The 25,079-nt window shown below is 37.7% G+C and overlaps 1 long non-coding RNA gene and 1 pseudogene across 3 annotated transcripts in view; one reads left to right on the plus strand and one right to left on the minus strand.

The window, feature by feature from the left end:
* LOC145482766 (uncharacterized) overlaps positions 1-19,076 on the plus strand; it is a 23,150-nt gene extending 4,074 nt beyond the window's left edge. The window contains exons 2-4 of one of the 2 annotated variants that reach the window (XR_014048814.1): positions 7,833-7,965; positions 9,558-10,453; positions 15,341-19,076. This is a non-coding gene — a long non-coding RNA (uncharacterized LOC145482766). Of the gene's footprint in view, positions 1-7,480; positions 7,966-9,557; positions 10,454-15,340 lie in introns of those variants that run through there. The other variant, XR_014048813.1, reaches the window with a different exon arrangement.
* LOC145482665 (uncharacterized) overlaps positions 1-25,079 on the minus strand; it is a 220,389-nt pseudogene that overhangs the window by 47,402 nt on the left and 147,908 nt on the right. The gene's annotated exons all lie outside the window — the stretch shown is intronic.

A 25,079-nucleotide genomic window follows, 5' to 3' on the forward strand; every position in this document is an offset into this window, starting at 1 on the left:
ATTCAAATCGTTAAAACGTTTGCTATCCCCAAATTTATGTATAAGGCCTCACTAATCTCAGTCTCAGAAGATCTTATTGAAGATGTGAACAAACTGCTCTATGGTTTTATCTGGAAAGGGAATGACAAGACAAAACGCACTGCTCTTATTAATGATATAGAGAACGGTGGCCTAAAAATTCTCGATATCCAATCAATGATTTTGTCACAGAGAGTTATTGCATTGAAACGATTTATTGAAGACTACAATAGCCCTTGGAAGAGCGTCCTTGAAGCGTTCTTAGGTGACATTGGCGGAAAATCTATTTTATGCTGCAATTTTCACACCCGTAAACTTCCTATTTATCTACCGGACTTCTACAAAGAGTGTCTCGATGCGTGGTCTTATGTTAGTACAACAAACGTTGTTTCTTATGACGATGTTGTTAACCAAACAATATGGAACAATAAGTTTATCCTTATTGAGAACAAGTCGTGTTATATAAAACACCTGGCTGTCCATGGAATTGTTAAAATAGGAGATTTGATATCTGACAATGGTAGATTTCTCGAAAGTGAAAAATTATTACAAGCTCCACTATCTCCTGTCCACCGTTTTAAATTAATGGGCATCGTTAATGCTATTCCTAATGAATGGAAGCTTATCATCAAACAAAGTCAGCAACACATTTATCCCCTCTCGAATGACACGTTTCAAATTAACATAGAAAACGCTACGGTAAATGTTTTAAAAGTTACTTCGAAAACGCTTTACAATGAATTTAAACGCAAAAAGCAAACGGCGCCTTCTGCTCAAAAGAAAATAAAACTAAAGTATCCAAATCTTTCTCTGGAATGGAGAGAAATTTACTCTCTTCCGTTTACGGTCACACATGATACAAAAACTAGGGAATTTCAGTACAAGCTGTTAAATAACATTGTTTTTACAAATGAAAAATTATTCAGACTTAAAATGATTGACTCTCCACTTTGCGCCTTTTGTCAAACAGAAGTCGAGTCCCCTGAGCACTTATTCTTTCATTGCAATGTAACAAAATCTTTCTGGCAGTTGCTTTGTTCCTGGACTTCTGAAAAAAAGGTAATCTCGACATCCTTAACGCTAGAAAATGTTATCTTTGGAGTATTCAATGTCGCAGAGGACTTTCATATTCTAAAACATATTATTTAATTAGCTAAATATTATATTTATAACTGTAAATTAAATATCATACTTTAGAGAAGGCTCTAAAGGTCTTCATAGCCAAGGTTAAAGCAACTTGCCAGATTGAACAGAAAATTGCAGCTAACAGCAATAAATTGGTAAAACATTATAAAAAATGGAACAAATTTCTACCTTGCTTCAGTTAATTTAGTTTATGTTTTGTGATGATGTATGTACAGATCTATTTATATTTACACTGTAATAGGCCTCTTTACCTCCCCTTTTCTTCTTTTTTTTTTGTGTGTATCCCTTTTTAATGTAAAATTGTAAAACCAGCAATACAGTATCTCTTTGCTTGTCCATTGCACAACTTACAAATAAAAACAATAAAATACAAAAAAAAAAATTAATACACGGACAATTTTATGGATATTGTTTTCTTTGTTGTGGGTAAAATGTATTTTCTTTTGGTTTTATCGAAGCTTTGGATTCAAAGGGAATAATAAACACCCTAAAAAAAAGTATTACGTCAGCCATGCAATGCGCTAACGTTGCAGCTTTCACTTTCCCTAGGTGACAAATAAGATCATGTTTACTTTGCAAGGTTGTTTCGGCAGAAGCGACGGTCATCAATTTATTTGAAGTTTTGCTAGTATTTCTTGTGGTTTTAGGCAAATGAAGTAAATTCTTTTGCTGTTTCATCGCAGCGAGTTCATAGATCGGAAGGAGACTTAAATATTTGCAAGGCAAGCATAGAACATGTCAGAACGTCCAAGGATTACGTCATGGGTAAGGAAATAACCACCGTACTAAAGATAACCGTGAATAACGTAATTCTTGAGTTATGTGACTCGTGTGACTACTTTGCTAGCCCTTTACTCATTGAAACACCAATTAAATTTAATCCTGACATTTAATAGCTTTATTATTGTTGCGTTCGTATCGTTCATGCCCATACATATCCCGAAGAAAGTTCCAGATTAAGAACATTACCTCATCAGAAATTTCACAATGGCTACGAGTACGACTGATGGTGCAACAAGAAGATCTGTTAGATCTTATAACCGCGCTTTTAAAATTTAATTGTTTTCTTAGCAATACAGTCGCAACGCTTTGCACATTCCAAAGCAATCCTTGATGATTTATCGATTTCTGTAGACACCACCTCACTCGATCAACACAAACTGTGTTATTGCACCAACAGTCGTGGCCGTTATGAAATCTCCGATGACGTAATAGCCAAGCTCCGGCGGCCCAAAGGGCCGCCAAGCGGAGCCCCATACTTACATAGGAAAGAAAAGGAAACCCATGAGTAGATTTTCTCATGGTTATCATGGTTACCGGTATTGCTCGTGGGCGCGAACGCACGACGGCGACGACGACGACGACGACGGAGTCGCGGCCATACTCCAAATAATAAGTTGACCGAGATATGCAGCCTTGGTTTAGCGTGTATTTCTTTAGTATTGGACATCCATGTTATGATCAATTGAAACCTGTCAAAACAAGGTATCAGCTGACCAGTATCACGTGACTATATCGCGGGCTCCATTTTACAGTTCATCGAGGTCGCGTGTTTTTTTACGTTGACCGCTGATCAATTGCTGGTTTTCGATTGGATCGCACGCTCATCTCAGGTTAACTTGTCGAAAATACGGCAAGATTGTTCGGAAGCCGATTAACGCTAACCCAGGATTAAAAGTTAACCGAATTATAACTTTTTCTTCTATACAAATGTTTTTTGCTGCTTTGTTTTGTTTATGTAGTGATTATTAAAACGTAAAACAGAAGGCCAAACAATATACAGAAAACCTCAACGCAAAGTTACAAAACTCAAATCAAAATTCTATATTAGTCTTTATCTGGAACTTTCTTCGGGATATGTATGGGCATGAAGATACGAACACTATTAACAACAACTTTCTTTCTTAAAAGTCAAAATTAAATTTACTTGTTTTTTTCCTTGAGTAAAGGGCTAGCAAACAAGTCACACGAGTCACATAATTCAAGAATTGCGTTATCCACGGCTATCTTTAGTACGGTGGTTATTTCCCTATCAATGACGTAGTCGTTCCATGTTCTGACATATTCTTTGCTTGGCTTGCAAATATTTAATTTTCCTTCCGATCCATGAACTCGCTGCGCTGAAACAGCAAAAGAATTTACTTCATTTGCCTAAAACCACAAGAAATACTCGCAAAATTCCAAAGAAATTAATGACCGTCGCTTCTGGCGAAATAAACTTGCAAGGTAAACACGATCTTATTTGTCAAGTAGCGAAAGTGAAAGCTGCAACGTCAACGCATTCCATGGATGACGTAATACTTTTTTTAGCGTACTTATTATTCCCTTTGAATCCAACGCTTTGATAAAACGAAAAGAAAATATATTTTACCCATAAAAAAGAAAATAATATCCGTAAAATTGTCCGTGTATTTATGTTTTAACAGCTTCTGGCGGAAAAACATCACACGTTGCGTGACTCAAAATTTGGCTGAGAGGGAGCTTGGGTCTGGTCATCGACAAAAAAAACAAAAAGATCTGTTAGATCTTATAACCGCGCTTTAAAAATTTAACTGTTTGCTTAGCACTACAGTCGCGACACAGTGCACATTTCAAAGCAGTCCTTGATGATTCTCTTGTTACTGTAGACATCACATCACTTGACCAACACAAACTCTATTATTGCACCATCAGTGATAGCCGTTAACAAATCTCCGATGACGTAATGGTCTTAATCTGGGACTTTCCTCGGGATATGTATGGACATGAACGATATGAACGATACAATAATAACATTATTAACAAAAGCTTTCTCTCTTAAAAGTCATGATTAAATTTAATTGGTGTTTTCCACGAGTAAAAGGTTAGCAAAGTAGTCACACGAGTCATATAATGTAAGACTTCCGGTATCCACGGTTATCTTTAGTACGGTGGTTATTTCCCTACCAGTGACGTAATCTTTACATGTTCTGACATGTTCTTTGCTTGGCTTGCAAATATTTCATTTTCCTTCTGATCACCGAACTCGCTGCGATGAAACAGCCAAAGAATTTACTTCATTTGCCTAAAACCACAAGAACTATTCGCAAAATTGCAAACAAATTCATGACCGTCCGTTCTGCCGAAATCAACGTGCAAAGTAAACAGGATCTTATTTGTCACGTAGCGAAAGTGAAAGCTGCAACGTCAGCGCATTCCATGGCTGACGTAATACCTTTTTTTTAGCGTATTTATTATTTTCCTTCGAATCCAAAGTTTTGACAAAACCAAAGAAAATATATTTTAGACACAAATAAAGAAAACAATATCCGTAACATTGTACTTGTATTAATGTTTTAACAGCTTTTGGCGAGTAGAAATCACAGGTTGCGTGAATCAACATTTGGCCGAGAGGAAGTTTCGGTCTGGTCACCGACAAAACTAAAAAACAAGAAGATCTGTTAGATCTTATAACCGCGCTTTTAAAATTTAACTGTTTTCTTAGCACTACAGTCGCAAAGCAGTGTACATTCCAAAACAATCCTTGATGATTCATTGATTACTGTAGACACCACCTCACTTGATCAACACAAACTGTATTATTGCACCATCAGTCGTAGCCGTTGAGAAATCTCCGATGACGTAAGAGTCTTAATCTGGAACTTTCTTTGGGACATGTATTGGCATGAAGATACGAACACTATTAACAACAGCTTTCTTTCTTAAAAGTCACGATTAAATTTAATTGTTTTTTCCCCTGAGTAAAGGGCTAGCAAAGAAGTCACACGAGTCAAATAATTCAAGAATTACGTTATCCACGGCTATCTTTAGTACGGCGGTTATTTCCCTACCAAGGATGAAGTCCTTGCATGTTCTGACATCTTCTTTGCTTGACTTGCAAATATTTCATTTTCTTTCCGATCTATGAACTCGCTGCGATGGAACAGTCAAAGAATTTACTTCGTTTGCCTAAAACCACAAGAAATACTTGCAAAATTGCAAATAAATTAATGACCGTCGCTTCTCGCGAAATAAACTTGCAAAGTAAACACGATCTTATTTGTCACGTAGCGAAAGTGAAGGCTGCAACGTCAACGCTTTCCATGGCTGTGATATTACCTTTTTTTAGCCTCTTTATTATTCCTTATGAATCCAACCCTTTGATAAAACCAAAAGAAAATATAGTCTATACACAATAAAGAAAACAATATTCGCAACATTGTCCTTGTATTAATGTTTTAACAGCTTTTGGCGAGTAAACATTACAGGTTGCGTGACTCAAGATTTGGCCGAGTGGAAGTTTGGGTCTGGTCACCGACAAAACTAAAACAAGAAGATGTGTTAGATCTTATAACCGCGCTTTTAAAATTTGACTGTTTGCTTAGCACTACAGTCAAAACGCAGTGTACATTCGAAAGCAGTCCTTGATTATTCTTTTCTTACTGTAGACATCACATTACTTGATCAACACAAACTGTATTATTGCACCATCAGTAGTAGCCGTTGACAAATCTCCGAGGACGTAATGGTTTTAATCTAGAACTTTCTTCGGGATGTGTATGGGCATGAACGATATGAACGACACGATAATAACACTATTAACAACAGCTTTCTTTCTTAAAAGTCATGATTAAATTTAATTGGTGTTTTCCACGAGTAAAGGGCTAGCAAAGTAGTCACACAAGTCATATAATTTAATAATAAAACTCTATCCCGACCGATGTATCGATTTTGGTCACTCCAGTGACCACAGATTGAAAACGTGACAGAAAATTAGCGTTACTTTCGATTCTCACAAATTTGGACAGTGGGATGATCTCATCATTAGCCAATTACAGGCCATCTTTCAGCTCTTTTCGTCATATCCCCCCTGGGGAGAATTTTGTCAAGTTAGCTAATTTAGTATGCAAGCCACCGTAATGGCGGTCACCGTCGACGAAATGTTTATTTGCTCAAAATTGGGGCAAAATCTTTCGGAGATGGAAGTCAGGACATTTGTAAGGATACAGAAAGTAATTTGGGGCCGGTTGCTGGCTTCTAAGGCTGAATTTATCCAGAAGTAAGCTGTATTTTCTTTTTCGTGCCGAAAGCCATGCGATGAAATATTATCGGTTTGTTCAGCTGTCTTGTTCGGTTTTTTCTCTTGGTCTTTTTTGTAGCCCGCCGAGGCCAGTCTTTCGTCTAAATCAGTTGGAAAAAGTTCGAAAAAGATGTTCCCAGTCAAGTTTAAGCTCGCAGGCGATAATTCTGGAGTTTTTTGGCCGAAACGTCGGCTTTGTTATGTTGGTGTTTTTCGGTTGCTATGGGCGACCGTTGCTTCCTTTGTTAGGTCAAGTCTGGGGAGTGAGGTCACAAAAAAAATTCTAATTAATTCTGGTTTTGTTCGATTTCGCTGAAATTTTAGCACGATAAAGCTGGATTGTCAAGGAATAGATTTACCGTCTGCCGATGTGTGGTAGCTATTGACGCTGAAGTGTTATATCGCTTAGAAGTCAGGGTTTTGAAGAGATTTTTTTGCAACGTGTAGGTTCGGCGTGATTTTGTAATCGGAGGTTTCGGTTGACCCCGAAGGAAAAAATATCCGGAAAAGGTCATTTCATCGACGATTCAAACGAATATAAATATGTATATGTTCCAAGCTAAATTTCTGGTGAAAAAATATAATTTTTGACGAGCGCTGGGTTTTTAATTTTTTCCCGCGAAAGATGAGATTTATTAATGTTTCAACAGCTTTTGGCGAGTAAACGTCACAGGTTGCGTGACTCAAAATTTGGCCGAGTGGAAGCTTGGGTCTGCTCGCACAGAAGTCGAAAAAAAAAAAAACCACGGGTAAACCATGAACCGCGCTCGGCCCATGGCCGCGCGGTTAAAAAATAAATTAAAAAAATAATAAACCACGGGTAAACCAGGAACCGCGCTCGGCCCATGGCCGCGTGGTTAAAAAAATAAATAAATAAACCACGGGTAAACAATGAACCGCGCTCGCCCATGGCCGCGCGGTTAAAAAAAAAATAAATAAAAACGGGAACCATAATCGGGGACGTCTCCGTCCCCGATTGTGGCTCCTGATAAAAAACAATAAATCACGGGTAAAAGATGAACTGCGCTCGGCCCATGGCCGCGCGGTTAAAAAAAAATAAATAAAAAAATAAACCACGCGTAAACCATGAACCGCGCTCGGCCTATGGCCACGCGGTTAAAAAAAATAAATGAAAAAAATAAACCACTGGTAAACCATGAACCGCGCTCGGCCTATGGCCGCGCGGTTAAAAAAATAAATAAATAAATAAAATAAACCACGGGTAAACCATGAACCGCGCTCGGCCCATGGCCGCGCGGTTAAAAAAAAAAAATAATAAATAAAATAAACCACGGGTAAACCATGGACCGCGCTCGGCCCATGGTCGTGCGGTTTAAAAGAAAAATAAATAGAAAGTAAACCACGCGTAAACCATGAACCGCGCTCGGCCCATGGCCGCGCGGTGAAAAAAATAAATGAAAAAAATAAACGACGTGTAAACCATCAATCGCGCTCGGCCCATGGCCGCGCGGTTAAAAAAAATAATGAAAAAAATAAACCACGGGTATGTAGCGTTGCACTTTCGTCCTGCGTGGCAGACATGTCTAAAACCTTTTGACCAATTGTATGTGTTTTTGTTTCTTCCAATGAAAATGCGTTGTGATCGTGTCCTCTGAGATTATTTTACTAGGGGACGGGACGGTGTTTGCCAGTTGAAAGCTCGAAACCTATCGATTGTGACTTTTATCGTGAGGGTGTTTTGCCGGATCTTTCTGCATGTTCCGAAACACATTTACAGCTGCCTTTGAAGCCTAATATTGTTGGTAAGAAGCTTTGTGAAGTGTAGCGTATTGTTGATCGTGTTGCTTTCAAGCGGCACGAACTAAGCTGGCACTAGTTTGTATAGTCCACACTGTTGTGTTTTGAATTTTGCAATTAAGATCTGCCTCCGTCACGGGCATAAAGAAGCGCTGTCGTGCAGACAGAGCAAATTTTCACTCAGCTTATTACCACCTTGTATCGCCAAATGCCACCAAATATACAGCTTAGTTGGATAAAAATGCTATAGAGCAAAGCAAAAACAGTAGTTTCGAAATAATGTGCAGGATTGCAAGGATTAAAATTGGTTACAGTTCAAGAAATTTGAGTTTAGTTCAGGATGTCAAGAAATCGAGTTTACCATTCTTGTGACAGTTTGAACTTTCGAGCCTTTATTTTGTCTGGTATTTCTTTGCTTCTATCAGTATTGGGAATGATTTCTACCGATGTTAAAGTAAACTTAAAAGTAATCTCCTGGGCACAATCATAAAAACAAATGCACAATACATTTCCCTGAATGTTTCCTACCAAGCACAGTCTCTAAAAATAAATTAAAATAGGTCACCATGCTTGCAAAAGAGATATGATGTACCAGTCTTACCCTATTTTGCCAGGTCTTTTAAATAGTACTATTCATTTATTTTATCACTCCGCATTACATTTTGCGGTGGCTGGAAGGTACAGTTTTTTGGTGAACTTTGATAGGCATACATGAATTTTTGAGCATAAGGAACAACATAATAAACAACTTATGCAAAAGAATCGAAAATAATCCAAGTGACATACAATCCATGAGTAATGATTTTGTTTTTGATGCTATTGAATAAGTGTAAAATTCTGCGCTTGAAGCGTTCGCAATATAGTGCTAAGGAATCACCAGTTAAGGTCAGGGTTGTTTTTCCTTCTGTTCTTCTTTTCCTCTGTTGTTGACTTGCTACCTTTAAGCTGTTTGTTACGAAGCAGTGTTTTGTAGACACGCAGTGTGTATAGTCATCATGTGAGGCTGCTTCAAGAAGTGCTTGCCTAGGTTTCCTTTTCTATGCGGCTGGTCCAATTAGTACATATTATAGTTCACCACTGAATTTTCTGCGATTCTTATTGGTTTAAATTGATCACGTGATGCAATAGTGTTCATCCGTGGAGAGACGCTATCAGCCCATAGTGCCTGTCTGAGGAAAATACCCGGATGGATAGTACTCGTCCGTGTAAATGTTTCTGTAAAGAAGCGGGCTTACAGAAAGTAAACAATTGAAATATATTAAGTGGGTTTTTGTCTGTTTTCTTTTTCAAATTTTACATTTGGCTTCAACGACCTTCCATGGCTTTCATCTAAAAAAGTTGAAAATAATTCAATATGAATTTTGAACTGGCGCGCGAAAGAAAATTTAGTGGTGAACGATAAAGACAATAGAGTGTTTATGTCTCGGAACTATCGGTTGATAGTTGTCCCTTGGAAATTTGATGTTCTTAAGACTAACATATTTGTTTTAAGAACATCAAATTTCCATGGGGCAACTATCAACCAATAGTTCCTCGACAGAAACTCTCTATTGTTTAAATTGGGATACATGCCAATACCTTGTCATGTCTTCATTAGGTGGCATTGCCATTATCTCTTTGTGCCAGCTCTTGTGTGAGGAACATTGCCATTCTTGTTATCTTCTGGAGAATTTATTCATGTTTTTGGATACTTGGGTTTTTTTTGTTCTTTTGATGTAAAAACAATTAAAGAAGGAGAAAACGGTTTGTTTATCTACTTGTATTTTTATTCTCAAGGATGTCTTTTATCTCTTGGTAAATATATATGGGTTATTGACCAAGTGTGAGGTCAAGATGGCTGGATATTGGCCAAGTTCATTTTTTGCGAGTTTATGGACCGAGACGGAGTCGAGGTCCATAAACTCGCAAAAAAAGAACGAGGCCAATATCCAGCCATCTTGAACAAACAAGCTTGGTCAATAAAGGATTTATTATATGGCTTTCGGGGAAATTTTTCTTGCGGGACACGGCAGGTAGTCCCAAGCGGGCAAGATAGCTCCATCTTGCCCGCTCGGGTAGCCAATCACAGCGCAGGATTTGATTCATCTTGCCTGCTCGCGGAGCTAGCCATATAATAAGATGTAGTTCTCACCAGCTAAACTTTGCCACTAGAGATTCAGTCTGTTCTGTTTTGGTTTCATTGTCAGTTGAAATAGACTTTAAAAACCTAGGTCTTGATAAGATAGTCATACTCTTGCAGTTGTTTTTGATTGAATTTTGTTTTCTTTTAAATTTCCCTTTACTGAGGAACAGCTTTTAATCTACAAGGCTGTACATGTATGTTATTTTAAAACAGTCAGTGTAACTTAAAATATAATTGCATTTGTGTGATTTTGTGTTTAACAATAATGCTTTGAATTTCTGTGTTTGCAATAATGGATGATCATCATGGGTTGGATGAGGGAAAACATGCACAAACCGAAGAAAGTCGTAGTAGAGAAGGAACTAGGGATGGTGAGCATCAGCCCTTACCATGATATGTATCAGTTGCCATGCATTGATAACTTTTTTAGAGTTGTGTCTTGCCAAAATAATTCATTTTTTTGTTACCTGTACGTAATTGGGTCTTAACTGTAATGGCAGCACTTTCTCAAGAATTTTAGGGCTTATGTCCTCATATTATACTTCAATATCTGGTTAGCTTATGAGTTTTTTCTTATACACTAAGTACTCCAGCAATACTAAGAAGAACATTGCAAACCAAATGTGTTAGAGGAAGCCAACTTTTATGTATTAGAGAAAGCCAACTATTATGTGTTAGAGAAGGCCAACTATTTTTCAAAACACATCTTCTTCGCACCTGGATAAATTAGCCAGTTTCTAGTTTTTAATTCCTTTTCATCCCTGCTATGAAGGCTTAAAATTTAGCACAGGGAGTGTTTAGTAGATGGAGTTTCAAAATCTTAAGGAAGAAGTGATTGTACAGTACCACGTTAATGCGCAGCTTATTATTCTTGTGTATCCATTAAACTAGTCAACAACCCATTGTCCCCAATAGAACAAAATAATTTTGTTTTTAAAATTGATATAAAATGAAAGTCTCAACTTACCGGTAGTTTGGGAGGTTCTGTGGTATATTATAGGTTAAGGTATAGATGTATGGCAGTGATACAAGCAATTTTTGCTGCATGTTACACAGAAGATATTTGCATATCATATGTAGTTACTCAAGCATTTGTCGCAGTGCACATATTTTTTCTATTCTTTGTTGTGACTCTTATTTAAAACCCCAAAAGCTGTGAACAAGACAGCTTGTAGGAAGTTGAGCTTTCTGTGTTAGCAAATGACAACCTTAACTTAAATGACAAAACTGGTAAACCATACATGACAATTGCCCCTACTGTATTCTACATGTATACTTACAGCCTGCAAAGCACTCACTTTCTTTCCTGCAATGGTTTGGGGCACAACAAACATAAATGAATTAAGAGAGGTTGAGGAGTCGAGGAGGCAGAGTAAAGAAAACTTTTGGATGCCGCAAAGCTCTTAGAATGAGCTTGACAGCTATTAATGCAGTGTTCGACACTAACTTTCTTGCTAATTTGCCCTTAGGGCAACTAGTTCTGTTTTTGTTGGTTCCCCGTGTGTCTTTTTAGTTGCCTACCTGGTAGACTTTTGTTGCCCATTAGCACTCACAAGAAAATTTCAACTTGCAGAAATGCTCAACTTTTTTATAAACTTGCCTTCTTGTTTTGGTGTTGCAACAGTGATTCATCGGGTGATTAATCAGTCATAGAGCACAACCCTCACAAGATTTTAAACATCCACGAACTGTGCCCACACATTTTGATGAGACTCCACTTTTCTAACAAATAGACCCAGTGAAGCACTTTTACTGGTCAAATACAATGAACCAACTGTCATGAATGAAAACATAATAATTCATGCCCAGAAGCACATCATTATCATTAATATTATTGTTATTATTTTTGTTGTCATCGTTGTTGTTTTTATTGCTATTTTTATTTATTATTATTGTTATTATTAATAATTGTCTTTTTAACTATATATTAAGGAATGGCAAAAAGATGGCTCAGCCTGTACCTGTAGTGCCTATTTTGTATTTGTAATCATAGATTAATAAAACTGCTTCTCTTCCTCACCAGAGATCAGTCGGGGAGTAGTTTACAATCCTGACAACAGTGCCCCATTTCTTTTTGAGTCACAACAGTAAAACTTATAGCCAAAATGTTGCCGTACCGTACAATTTGTGTGGAAAGACTTTGACACAAAAGTTATTTCCAAATACTGTTGCAAAATGCATCTTTGAATATTCAGTGAGGTTATCAAGCATTTTATAGTATTTTAAGAACTAGGGATTAATGCTTTTTATGGTTCGCACGATCACTAATCGACTAGCCACTTTTATTTAGCAAGCTTTGGGGCAAGCTTCTCACAAAATTTGGGTTCATGGCTTGTTTTGGAAATGAGAGTCAATTGTAGAAACTTTCAGTGAATGTTAGAGTTGAGTTAACATGTCATTGACCTTTAAGTTAATACTTCTGAACTTCTGCTCAAATGATTTCCCCAAAACTTGGGCATGGTTTGTATTAAGTCAGAATAAGCTGGTTCCAGAAATTGAGTAAAAGTATGCCAGCAAAATTTTTTTTACTGGTAGTGTTGTTGTCCAAAAAATGGGGTCCAGTCAAACACCAGTAAGAATAAAAATATTTTCCCCAGTAAATAGAATTAAGTAACATTATCACCGAGTGGAACACAAAATATTTCCCAAAATTTCTTAGCCAACACTTCAAAGCCCCAAAATTTATGTTGCAAACTTTGACATGGGGTAGTGTGCCCACAATAACTGCAGAACCACCTTAAGTAATGATGAAATGGAATCAATAGAATAACCATGATAAGAATGGTGTTATCCTTTTGATACAATATTAATAACAAACAGTGGGGCTTGACTTTTCAAAATTACAGAAAAACTCAAATTGCATCTAGGGCCACCAGATCACAGTTTTCAAGCAACATACATTTAAATAGAAAGGAATTGTTAGCCAAATTAACTTTAACTAAAAATAACAGGCACTTTTTAAAAATAAAGTGGTTTGCTATTAAACAGTTAAAAAACAGTTCCTTTATATTGCTATATGTAGAAACATAAAAAATGAAAAGGGTTTGTCAAACGCAACTCAATACACCACCACCACCCACATAAATTATGATACTCTCCCATGTAGATGTGGAAGGAAAACACCTTGTTTTCACTCTAAGAGGAACTGGAGTTTGCAAGCCCTGACAGCAAGCCCTGACAGTTGTTCAGATTGGTTTCTTTGGAGTTAATGACAATAAATTGATTAACACCAAATTAATTAAGAGAGCACTCGACAACCAAATTGACGGCATTTTGTTGGGTTCTTCATTAGGCCGTTGTTGTTGTTTTTTTTTATCATGACAGAACTCAAAAATGATATTGTTCGTAAAATGCTTGACAGTGGCCTTATAAATGAGTAGTTTTATGGACGTTATTTTGAAGATATGCTGTTGATGGACAAACCAAATAAATCTGACATGTCTTACAGTCAACAAATTTGAAGATGGCTTGATCCATTTCCTGGACATTTCTCTGAAAAGAACATCCATTGACATTTATAGGAATCACACAAACACTGGACAGAATGTCTTGTTTTCTAGTCAAGTACGTTGACTTGCCAAAATTACTTGGGTTAGGCCTTGTTGCATCAGGCTTCTCGTATATGTGAAATAGACTCTCTCATTCAGAAACAAAGAACAATGATGAAAACGTTCTGTTAGGGAATGGCTTTCCTAAATCTGTGGCTTCTAATCTTGTGAGGTGTTTCAGACACAGTAGCTCGGAACCTAGAACATCTTATCCCAATAACAACAAGACTATGAGTTTTAAGGATTTTAAATTCTAATGTGGGGTTTAGGACTGGCACTAGTTTTGCTAGGCTAATGATGTAATTTTGAAAGCAGATGGGAGCTCCTCTGGGGGCCTGTCCAGGAATCCCCATCAATGTCCCAGACCAAAAATGGCATGTGCTTTTAGCTATTACTTCATCTCATGCAGGAAGGAAGTGATGTCTGAACAGTTTTCATTGAAGTGCCTTGAAACCAGAACCAGAGTATTAACAATATTACAAACAACGCAACAAAGAAAGTACAGGATGCAAAACAGAGCACAGTGATGCAAACCCAAATGCAAGTTAATTTTGAAACCAAATTGAACATTGCTATGTAGAGTGAGACGGGTAACTGCAATCACAACTGGTGGTTTGCTATTTGCGTGAAAAATTAGCAGACATTAAGTTGAAGGAAGTGAGTTTATAGAGAAGTCCATTTGCATCATATTAATCACAAACTGGTTTTCTTAGTTAGGTATAGAAATACAGTATGTTAATAAGTAGTTTCTTAGAAATCGATTTTGAAATAAAAACTAGCGCTAAAAAGTCACGACGTTTCGACCTCTACGAGGTCATTTTCAAGGGAGTAAATTTTCGACAATAGCATATAGCCATAAATATGTTAAAAACAACTTATAATAGATAAAAATGTGGCGAACGCTAAAATGTGATAAAATATGTGAAAAAGTGTTAAAAATATACAATGGAAAAATAAAATAATTTTAGCAAGAATTGCTCTAAACAAATAATTGGGCGCGAATTGAATCGCACTGTTTGTTTAGCATTGGTTTCAGTTCTTTGATAAAAAAAAGACATTTCAAAATAAGGTAGCCAAATTTGTTCTGACACTTTCTTAAGATTCGAAAACTCTGTGCGATGTCTTCTGGCTCCATATCGTGCTGCTCTCTGAGGTGGTTTCCGATTGCCGATCCTTTGTGTTCTTCAATTCGTTGGTGTAGGTGTCGGCACGTGTAACCGACATAGCCTGCATCACACAGGCCACACTGAAATGAATACACCACGCATTGTTGACTAACAAGAGGCTGCTTGTCTTCCCTGACCTTAATTTCATCCTTGATCTTTCTACTTGTGTAAACTGGGTTAATATCTGCGTTGATCTTCCGACTGAGGTCAGCCAGCCGTTTACGTACTACGTTTGCAGATTTCTGGTCCTTGTAGGGCAACACGATTCTGACTGGGGCTTCTCTTTTATCAACCACTCGAGTATGTGAATCCTCGGACACTTTTGATTCAATAAATCTGCGAATGATTGACTGCACAAGGTCGTCAGGATAGCACAGTCGGGAAAAGATCTCTTTCATTCTCTCATTCCTCATTCTCTCTCATTCCTCGTGAAAAAACTTCCACTTTCAAAATACAGTATGAATATTCATAATTTGAATTATAATAATATTACTGTTGTACTTAAGATTGTAATTCCAATGCTCTTTTTAAAAACTGATTTCAGTTTCATTAGGTAGTTTGGTGCTTTGGGCCCAAAACAGCAGCCTGAAAACGGTCCTTGTAAGTTGACAAGCCCTTGAATAGCCAGGAAGTTTCAAGAAATGGGCCCTGAAGAGGCAAAGGGCCGACTTCAGACACAACTTAAAGCGAGTTTCAATTAGTCCAGCAAATTTATTTCACTTTCCGTAGGAGGAAGGTAAATTCCTAAAGATAAACATGAAACGAATTACTACAAATAACTAACTGAAGACGGCAGAAAACTAAGAGGAAAACACAAACAGACGATAAACTAAATGGCTTACCAAAATGCTGGCAACGGGGTTCAGGGAACCAAGAAGATACAAGTGTACCGGACGATAAACTAGCACTAAACGAACATGAAAGGATAACACAAATATATACGCAACGAAAGTTACATACGACGCGAGAAAAAAAGCATGCAGAATGTGAAAAAATACATTAACATACGGAACAAAAAAGGACACAAAGAAAACACGAAATAGCCGTAACAGGCCCCTTCACAGAAAGTTTCAGTTTTCCACAATATTGTTGTGTCTATTAATGAAGTAAATCCATCTCCATATTTTTAATAGCCTGGCCAAACCATACCTGGAGGCATTAGATGATATGATCGATGAGGAGGAGGGGGAGTTAGAAGAAGACAAAGAAGAAGAAGAAGGACAAGAGGATCAAGAAGAACAAGACAATGATGATGAACACCTCTACAGAAAGTTAATAGAGGATGAGTTTAGTGACAGTGATAAAATCAGTATTTATTTCGTAGATTTTTTAAATTTTTATCAGGATTTCCTTAACAGATGTATTAATAAGTAATAATTAAGTAAATAGAGGATGAGTCTGAAATCGTTTTGATTGTTCTACATTTACAACAGCTTATTCAAATTAGCCCAAGCTCAAAGGCTGAAGAAAATATGTCATTACTTTTTTTTTACTAAATGAACCACAAATCACTGTGTTGCCTGTGACTAGTTTGTTGGATCTAGATTTACGGGACAAAAGAGTGACAGAACTTTTCATCTTTGTAATAAGAACCCAGCCACAGTCGTTCCTGACTAACTGTGTCCACCTTCCTTGGTTTAAATAAGCTAATCAAAATGCATGAATGGTGAAAATATCAAGCATCATGTAACCTGTTGATCAGTCGACAACTCCACCTTTCACATTTCTTTTCATAATTTGGATTTGCCAGATTTGAATGGAAGCCATAGGAAAGTTGTTGAAAACATGTCAAAAAACGAAAAAAAATTAGTTTGGTGGTCTCTGTTAGAAGTGCACCACTGTAAATGCAATGATAAGTATTATATTAGTATGTCCAAAAGGCATTTATCTGTCAAAAATAGAATTTCTCAAACTAATTCTAACTTTGGTTACTTTGCCTTTGTAACAATACAAATCTAAAGATTATAGTGGTTTTACAACACAGGCTAAAAACATGCCCTAAAATATAATTTTCGAAAATGTTTGGATTAAGCAACGGTTTGTATCATACGTGAGCATTGCAGATAATTCAAGCCAATTAATTCAAGGTCACAAGTCAGATTGTTTTGGTTCGCCCGTGTGTAGAAAGATCTATAAGATTCCAGTTGATAGTGATAATGGTAATTATACCTGCTCATGAAAACACCAGTTGTATAAATTCCAGTCTAGCCATAAATAAATAAAAAAAGATTTGTAATCTTCTTTGTCATAACTGAATTATGTTATTGAACTAGTATGAGGTCCGTGTTGGTAAAACATTGGTCGAGTTCTTCGCCTTGCAATGTTACGGCGAGATCCATAGACTTGTTAAAAAAAGAAATACCCATATCAGTATCCGACTTAAGTTTCATTCCATGTTCAATGCTAAATTCCTGAGGGGTGTGCCTACAAACGAGGACTAACAATAGAGCTATAAATCAATGAACATAATAAATCCCTCTAAGATTCTCTAACCGAAACAAGTGATAGGTTGAGGTATCACTGAATTCCTAATTTTCAACCTTCTGCTTTCATTTCATCGTCTCTCCCGGTTAATAACACGTACCCGTTGTAGCTAGTTCCAGCCGATCCCAGGAATGCAAATCTCATTAGCGGTCAGTGCTCTCTCTGATAACCATAACGAGTACTTCTAAGGGTATCAAGTCTTATATCGGAGGTTCGGTGATATTTCTTTCTAAAAACAAAAACTGAAATAGTGTTCAACATAACCTTGCTCAGCACGTTTGCGAAAATCTATTGGTTCCTTTCAGAGGTTTCTTTAAGAGCACTCGGCTAACCTCCAGGTACGATTTCCGTACAGCGCCATACATTAATTATGTATGCAACTATCTCAAACTATCACATTATACTCAAACAGCAATCGTGAAAAGAACGAGTCAGTCAAAAAATTGCATGCATAATTAATGTAAGGGGTGGTGCGAAAATCTTGCCAACCTCCCTGCCAAAATAAGAGAGCCCCTCTGCCAGTTTTGTCCACATAGTATAATTTCCACTGACAGAATCGCTATGATTACGATGACGACCACAAAGCGCTTTGTGGTGCATTGAATAGGCCAATAAGCGCTTTGTGGTGTTTTGAATAGGCCACAAAGCGCTTTGCGATGTTTTGAATAGGCCACAAAGCGCTTTGTGGTGTGAAAAATTGGAAAAACCAAATTATTTCAGAAAATAGCTGTGAGATATTTGCGAGTCAACGAGCCATCCAGTTTTCAATGTTAAATCCCAAAATAAAACACCACATAGCGCTTTGTGGTGTTTTGAATAGGCCACAAAGCGCTCTGTGGTGTTTTGAGTAGGCCACAAAGCGCTCTGTGGTGTTTTCAATAGGCCACAAAGTGCTCTCTGGTTTTTTGACTACTACTGCTGTTTTGTAAAGCAAAGCGAACTAGGAACAGTTAGAAAGCATTCCGGCCATAAATATCTACTCGACAAGAAAATTTCTGTAATAAATGTTCGATGCTACAGGAGACGGCTTACCCAAAAAGGTTCAGTCAGCCTCAACAAACTTATACTGAGAAGAGGGCTTTCGCGAACAGGATTTCGTGTGAGTGACAAGATTGGGAATAGAGAAATATTGCGCAGATTGAGTGGTAGTTTTACAGCACCGAAACTAAAATTGGTTACACTGCTTCTCAGAAATTTTGTTTTGCCTCTGTAATATCATTAAACGATCTGAATAATTTGAGGATAATCAAAGCGCGGAGTTTAATATTGGCTGGCCGGGAACACGCAGTTCGCAAACCGGAGAGCAACCACTGTTTAAATCTTCGATCGAACTTTCATGTTGAATTTGAAACTGAAAATACACTAAGCGGTCAATTTCCGATAGAAATCTTGTGAGGTAAATGCCATTCTTGCAAATAGTCGCTGTATATTTACGTTCAGAGTCACTCTGGTTCAGAGTAAAGACATACAAAGTCAAATACTGCTTCCGAACGCTACCCCTCCAAAAATCAATTTTGCTCGAAGACCGAACTGCAACGGAGTTTAGTTACCAGTCTTATGCTGCGTGTTATTAGATAGAACGCATGATATGATTGGCTCCGTATATCACATTACGTCAGAGGACATGTCTGCTACATAGGACATAACTGCAACGGTACACGGGTAAACCATGAACTGCGCTCGGCCCATGGCCGCGTGCTTAAAAAAATAAATAAATAAAATAAACCACGGGTAAACCATGGACCACGCTCGGCCCATTGCCGTGCGGTTAAAAAAAATATATATATATAAATAAAATAAACCACGGGTAAACCATGAACCCTGTTCGGCCCATGGCCGCGCGGTTAACAATACAATTTGTGTTAATCAGTCAAGTGATGTGGTGTCTACAGTAATCAATGAATCATCAATTAGGACTGCTTTGGAATGTGGACTGCATTGCCACTGTAGTGCTAAGAAAACAGTTAAATTTTAAAAGCGCGGTTAAGGGATCTAACAGATATTCTTGTTAACCGTGCGGCCATGGGCCAAGCGCGGTTCATAATCTACCCGTGGTTTATTTTGTTATTTTGTTTTAGTTTTATCGGTGACCAGACCCAAACTTCCTCTCGGCCAAATCTTGAGTCACGAAACCTGTGATGTTTACTCGCCAAAAGCTGTTGAAACATTAATGCAAGGACAATGTTACGGATATTGTTTTCTTTATTTGTGTGTAAAATATATCTTCTTTGGTTTTATCAAAGCGTTGGATTCGAAGGGAAATAATAAATGCGCTAAAAAAAGGTTTTACGTCAGCCATGGAATGCGCTGACGTTGCAGCTTTCACTTTCAATAGGTGACAAATAAGCTGGCGTTTACTTTGCAAGTTTATTTCGGCAGAAGCGACGGTCATTAATTTATTTGCAATTTTTAGAGTATTTCTTGTGGTTTAAGCCAATAAAGTAAATTCTTTGGCTGTGTTATCGCAGCGAGTTCGGTGATCAGAAGGAAAATTAAATATTTGCAAGCCAGGCAAAGAACATGTCACAACTTGCAAGGACTACGTCATTGGTAGGGAAATAACCACCGTACTAAAAATAGCTGTGAATAACAGAAGTCTTAAATTATGTGACTCGTGTGATTAGTTTTCCAGCCCTTTACTCGTGGAAAACACCAATGAAATTTAATCATGACTTTTAAGAAAGAAAGCAATTGTTAATAGTGTTGTCATCGAATCGATCATATCGTTCATATCGTTCATGTCCATGCATATCCCGAAGACAGTTTAACAGCATTACGTCATCGGAGATTTCACAACGGCTACGACTGATGGTGCAATAGTACAGTTTGTGTTGATCAAGTGGTGCGATGTCTACAGTAACAAAAGAATCATCAAGGACTGCTTGAGAATGTGCACTGCGTTGCGACTGTAGTGGTAAGCAAACAGTTAAATTTAAAAGCGCGGTTATAAGATCCAACAGATCTTCTTGTTTTTTGTCGGTGACCAGACCCAAATTCCCTCTCGGCCAAATTTTGAGTCGCGCAACGTGTGATGTTTATTCGCTAAAAGCTGTTAAAACATTAATACACGGACAATTTTACGGATATTGTTTTCTTTGTTGTGGGTAAAATATATCTTCTTTTGGTTTTATCGAAGCGTTGGATTCAAACGGAATAATAAATACGCTAAAAAAGGTATTACGTCAGCATGGAATGAGCTGAAGTTGCAGCTTTCACTTTCGATAGGTGACAAATAAGCTCGCGTTTACTTTGCAAGTTTATTTCGCCAGAAGCGACGGTCATTAATTTATTTGCAATTTTGCGAGTATTTCTTGTGGTTTTAGGCAAATGAAGGAAATTCTTTGGTTGTTTCATCACAGCGAGGTCATAAATCGGAAGGAAAATTAAATATTTGCAAGCCAAGCAAAGAACTTGTCAGGACACGCAAGGATTATGTCATTGGTAGGGAAATAACCACCATACTAAAGATAGCCGTGGATAACGCAATTCTTGAATTATGTGACTCGTGTGACTTCTTTGCTTGCCCTTTACTCAAGGGAAAAAAGAATTAAATTTAATCGTGACTTTTAAGAAAGAAAGCTGTTGTTAATAGTGTTCGTATCTTCATGCCCATACATATCCCGAAGAAAGTTTCTGATTAAGACTATTACGTCATCGGAGATTTCACAACGGCTACGACTGATGGTGCAATAATACAGGTTGTGTTGATCAAGTGATGTCGCGTCCGCAGTAATCAATGAATCATCAAGGACTGCTTTGGAATGTGCATTGCATTGCAACTGTAGCACTACCAAAACAGTTAACTTTTAAAAGCGCGGTTGCACGCAACCTGTGATGTTTACTCGCCAAAAGCTGTTGAAACATTAATAAATCTCATCTCCGATACTGACTTTCGCGGGAAAAAATTAAAAACCCAGCGCTTCTCAAGAATTAGATTTTTTCACCAGAAATTTAGCTCGGAACATATACATATTTATTTTCGTTTGAATCGTCGATGAAATGACCCTTTCCGGATATTTTTTCCTTGGGGGTCCACAAAAACCTCCGATTACAAAATCACGCCGAACCCACACGTTGCAAAAAAATCTCTTGAAAACCCTGACTTCGAAGCGATATATCACTTTAGCGTTAATAGCTACCACACATCGACAGACGGTAAATCTATTCTATAACAATCCAGCTTTATCGTGTTAAAATTTCAGCGAAATCGAACAAAACCAGAATTAATTAGAATTTTTTTTTGTGACCTAACTCCCCAGACTTGACCCAACAAAGGAAGCCACGGTCGCCCATAGCAACCGAAAAACACGAACATAACAAAGCAGACGTTTCGGCCAAAAAACTCCAGAATTATCGCCTGAGAGCTTAAACTTGAATGGGAACATCTTTTTCGAGCTTTTTTGGTTTAATTCATTGTTTTAATTTTCATGATTCAATCTAACACCTGGAATATTGATTCAATCCAATACCTGGAATATTGGTTCAATCCAATACCTGGAATATTGATGCAATCCAATACCTCGAATATTGATGCAATCCAATACCTCAAATATTGATGCAATCTTCGTGGGCCGAGCGCGGCCAACAGGAACGAGAGTAACTGAGCACTAGAGAGCATTGAAAACATGGCGGGCGAAGGAGAACTAGATTTAGAAGTTGAATTTCCTAAGTTTCTTGCAGACGTCTTGGATAAAACGGAAATAATTTTTAAGAATTTTGATTCAGAAGTTACAGAAGCGCACGCCGAAGTTCTTGATCAAACCATTAGTCCGCTCACGTAAATGAGACAATGCTACAACCGAGGCACAAGGGACAGGGAAAATTTAGATTCCATTGCTGTCGTTTTTGTAGGTGTGCTCAGTGTGTTGCGTCGCAGAGCTATTACTCCTTTAACTGTTGCTGCGGATTCCATTACGATAGAAAGCGAAAAAAGAGGAAATAATGGAAGACCATTTCTTAAAATTCCTGTTGATGTGCCTGAGAAACTTTGAGGACTAGGATTCATCTGGACAAAGATAACAGAGATGATTGGAGTTTCGAGATGGACAATTCACAGAAGAGTGACAGAGTATGGCTTAGAAGATATGAGGGGTTTCGACAGCTTACCTGATAAGGAACCGAAATCATTTAAGAGTACATTTCTAACCACGGGAGCGCTACTGGATATAACTTCATTGCAGGTTTCTTTAAGTCCATTGAGTTACGGGTTCAACGGAGAAGAATAAGAGAAAGGTTAGCAAAATTAGATCCCCAAAATAGTCTTGAGATGGGGTGCGTAAATTCGCTTTGGCATCTGGATGGACATCACTCTCTAATCCGATGGAAAATACTAATTCACGGCTGTATAGACGGATTTTCTCGGAGAATAACGTTTTTGAAATGTAGTGCCAAGAATAAGGCAGAAACAGTTCTTGAATTGTTTCTGGATGCCGTTAAGAGAGACGGAGAATTTTGGCCTTCGAGAGTACGAGTAGATCATGGTGTTGCAAACGTTGGTGTGTGCGATACAATGGTGCAGGTTAGAAGAGAGGAGAGGGGCAGCTTCACTGCAGGGCCATCAACACAACCAACGAATTGAAAGATTGTGGAGGGATGTTTTCCGTTGTACTTCCCACTTGTACTTTTACACTTTTTATAGTATGGAATTGTCAGGCATCCTCGACAGTAATTCAGTACATCGTTTCACCTTACACTTTGTTTTTCAACCAAGGACAAACCAAGCTCTGTGCCAGTTCACTGAAGTTTTCAACCACCAAAATGTAAGAACAGAAAAAAAAATTGTTGCCATACCAAATGTGGCTTAATCATATGATGCAGCCTGAAAACCCCCTTTCAAATGGAAAGTCGTATGATTTTGAATACTATGGTGATGATCCTGATGGTCCAACTCCATTGGACAGTGATACCGATATTGTAGTTGAAGAAATTGACCTGGGACAACATGATTCAATGCAGTCATTTGTATTGGAAAGGCTAGACCCCTTAAGAGAATCAAGTCAAATGGGAGTAGACATCTTCCAAGAGGCTCTAGAACTTGTGACAGTTAAACTTGGGCAACTGACAATTGCATAATACTACATGTGTGTGGGCTGGGTAAAGGAGATTATGGCCCCACTAAAGTATTTTTGCAACTCAACTCAACAGAAAACCTCACCCTGTATCAAGTAAATTATTTTCTCATCTTTCTTTTCATTGATATACAAAACTCAGAAACTGCTTGAATTACAGAATGCCTAACTTCTAGCAACATAACTAAACTGAAGAGAAATCAGCTGAGGGCATTTCATAACTGCCATGTGCACTACTCTGCCTTGTAGATTTTTCAGGTGCTTAACAAATCAGATGTCAAAATGTTGCAAGGTTAATTTGTTATCTTATTTTCAAAAGTACCCAGGACACAAGACTAACTTCTTGGTGCAATTGCATAATGGCTACTAACAGGTCTCATGTCACTAGCCAAAACTAACTTTGCACCAGCCAGCCTTTTTCATACACAGTTTCACTGACTTTTTTTTATAAGAATGGTCAATCTTGGACATTTCTTGTTGCATCTAAAATGTTAATAATAATCACTAAGAAAATTTCACTCCCACAAACACGAATCCTGCTTTTCTTGAACATGCTTTTGTTCAATCTCTGATGTACTTCTATCAGTGTTGCCATTTTCTTTTATCTCCCTTTAATAGTTAAATATTCATCATATAAATATTAAGGCAATTATTTCCATGAAATCCACTCATAGTTTCCCTGTTTTCATTAGTTTCTATTCTCTTCAGTTTTACTTTGTCAGGATAATTCTCACTTTTGTTTTCATCCAGTAGACCATGGCCAGTACTCCATTCCATCATGATTGTCACAATGGCTAGTGAAAGTGCAAAATCTACTATTCAAAACTGAAATGTGTCGCTAGTTGGCAGTAGTGTTAGCCTTGACCCCTGGGTATCCGATAATATTCACAACAAAGTGTGCAATGTTTGTCATAGAATATCAAGAAAAACATCGTTTTTAGGAAAGAAGTACCACATCCCAATGTTCAATGATTGCTGTCTTGTAAAATGTAAAGGTTCTTATTTTAAAAATAACGTAAAGCCAGGTTTACACAAGCAGTTTTTGTGAGAAACATGTTTGACTGTGTACATGGCACAGCAAAAATTTTGTTTACAGTTCAAAGTTTAGTGTGCAGGTTCGACAGCAGAAATATGCACAATACCAAAGACCAATGTGGTAGCAAAATTTCCCACAGTTTATGTTATTTGCCACAAAAAGCTAGCACACACAGCTTTTAATAAACAAATATGTTTGTCACATAAAAATTGGTTAACTTACATCCATAAAAGTGGCAGTAATGGAATCTACATTTTCCGTGTCCCTTGTGTCTCGGTTGTAGCAATTCCTCATTTACCTAAGCGGACTAATGGTTTGATCAAGAACTTCGGCGTGCGCTTCTGTAACTTCCGAGTCAAAATTCTCAAAAATTATTTCCGTTTTATCCAAGACGTCTGCAAGAAACTTAGGAAATTCAACTTCTAAATCTAGTTCTCCTTCGCCCGCCATGTTTTCAATGCTCTCTAGTGCTCAGTTACTCTCGTTCCTGTTGGCCGCGCTCGGCCCACGAAGATTGCATCAATATTTGAGGTATTGGATTGCATCAATATTCGAGGTATTGGATTGCATCAATATTCCAGGTATTGGATTGCATCAATATTCCAGGTATTGGATTGCATAAATATTCGAGGAATTGGATTGAATCAATATTTACCATCTGCTAACGAAAGTTGAATCTGGAAAATGTCGTCGCG

Source organism: Orbicella franksi, chromosome 3 (assembly GCF_964199315.1).
Source record: "Orbicella franksi chromosome 3, jaOrbFran1.1, whole genome shotgun sequence".
Classification (NCBI taxonomy): Eukaryota; Metazoa; Cnidaria; class Anthozoa; order Scleractinia; family Merulinidae; genus Orbicella; species Orbicella franksi.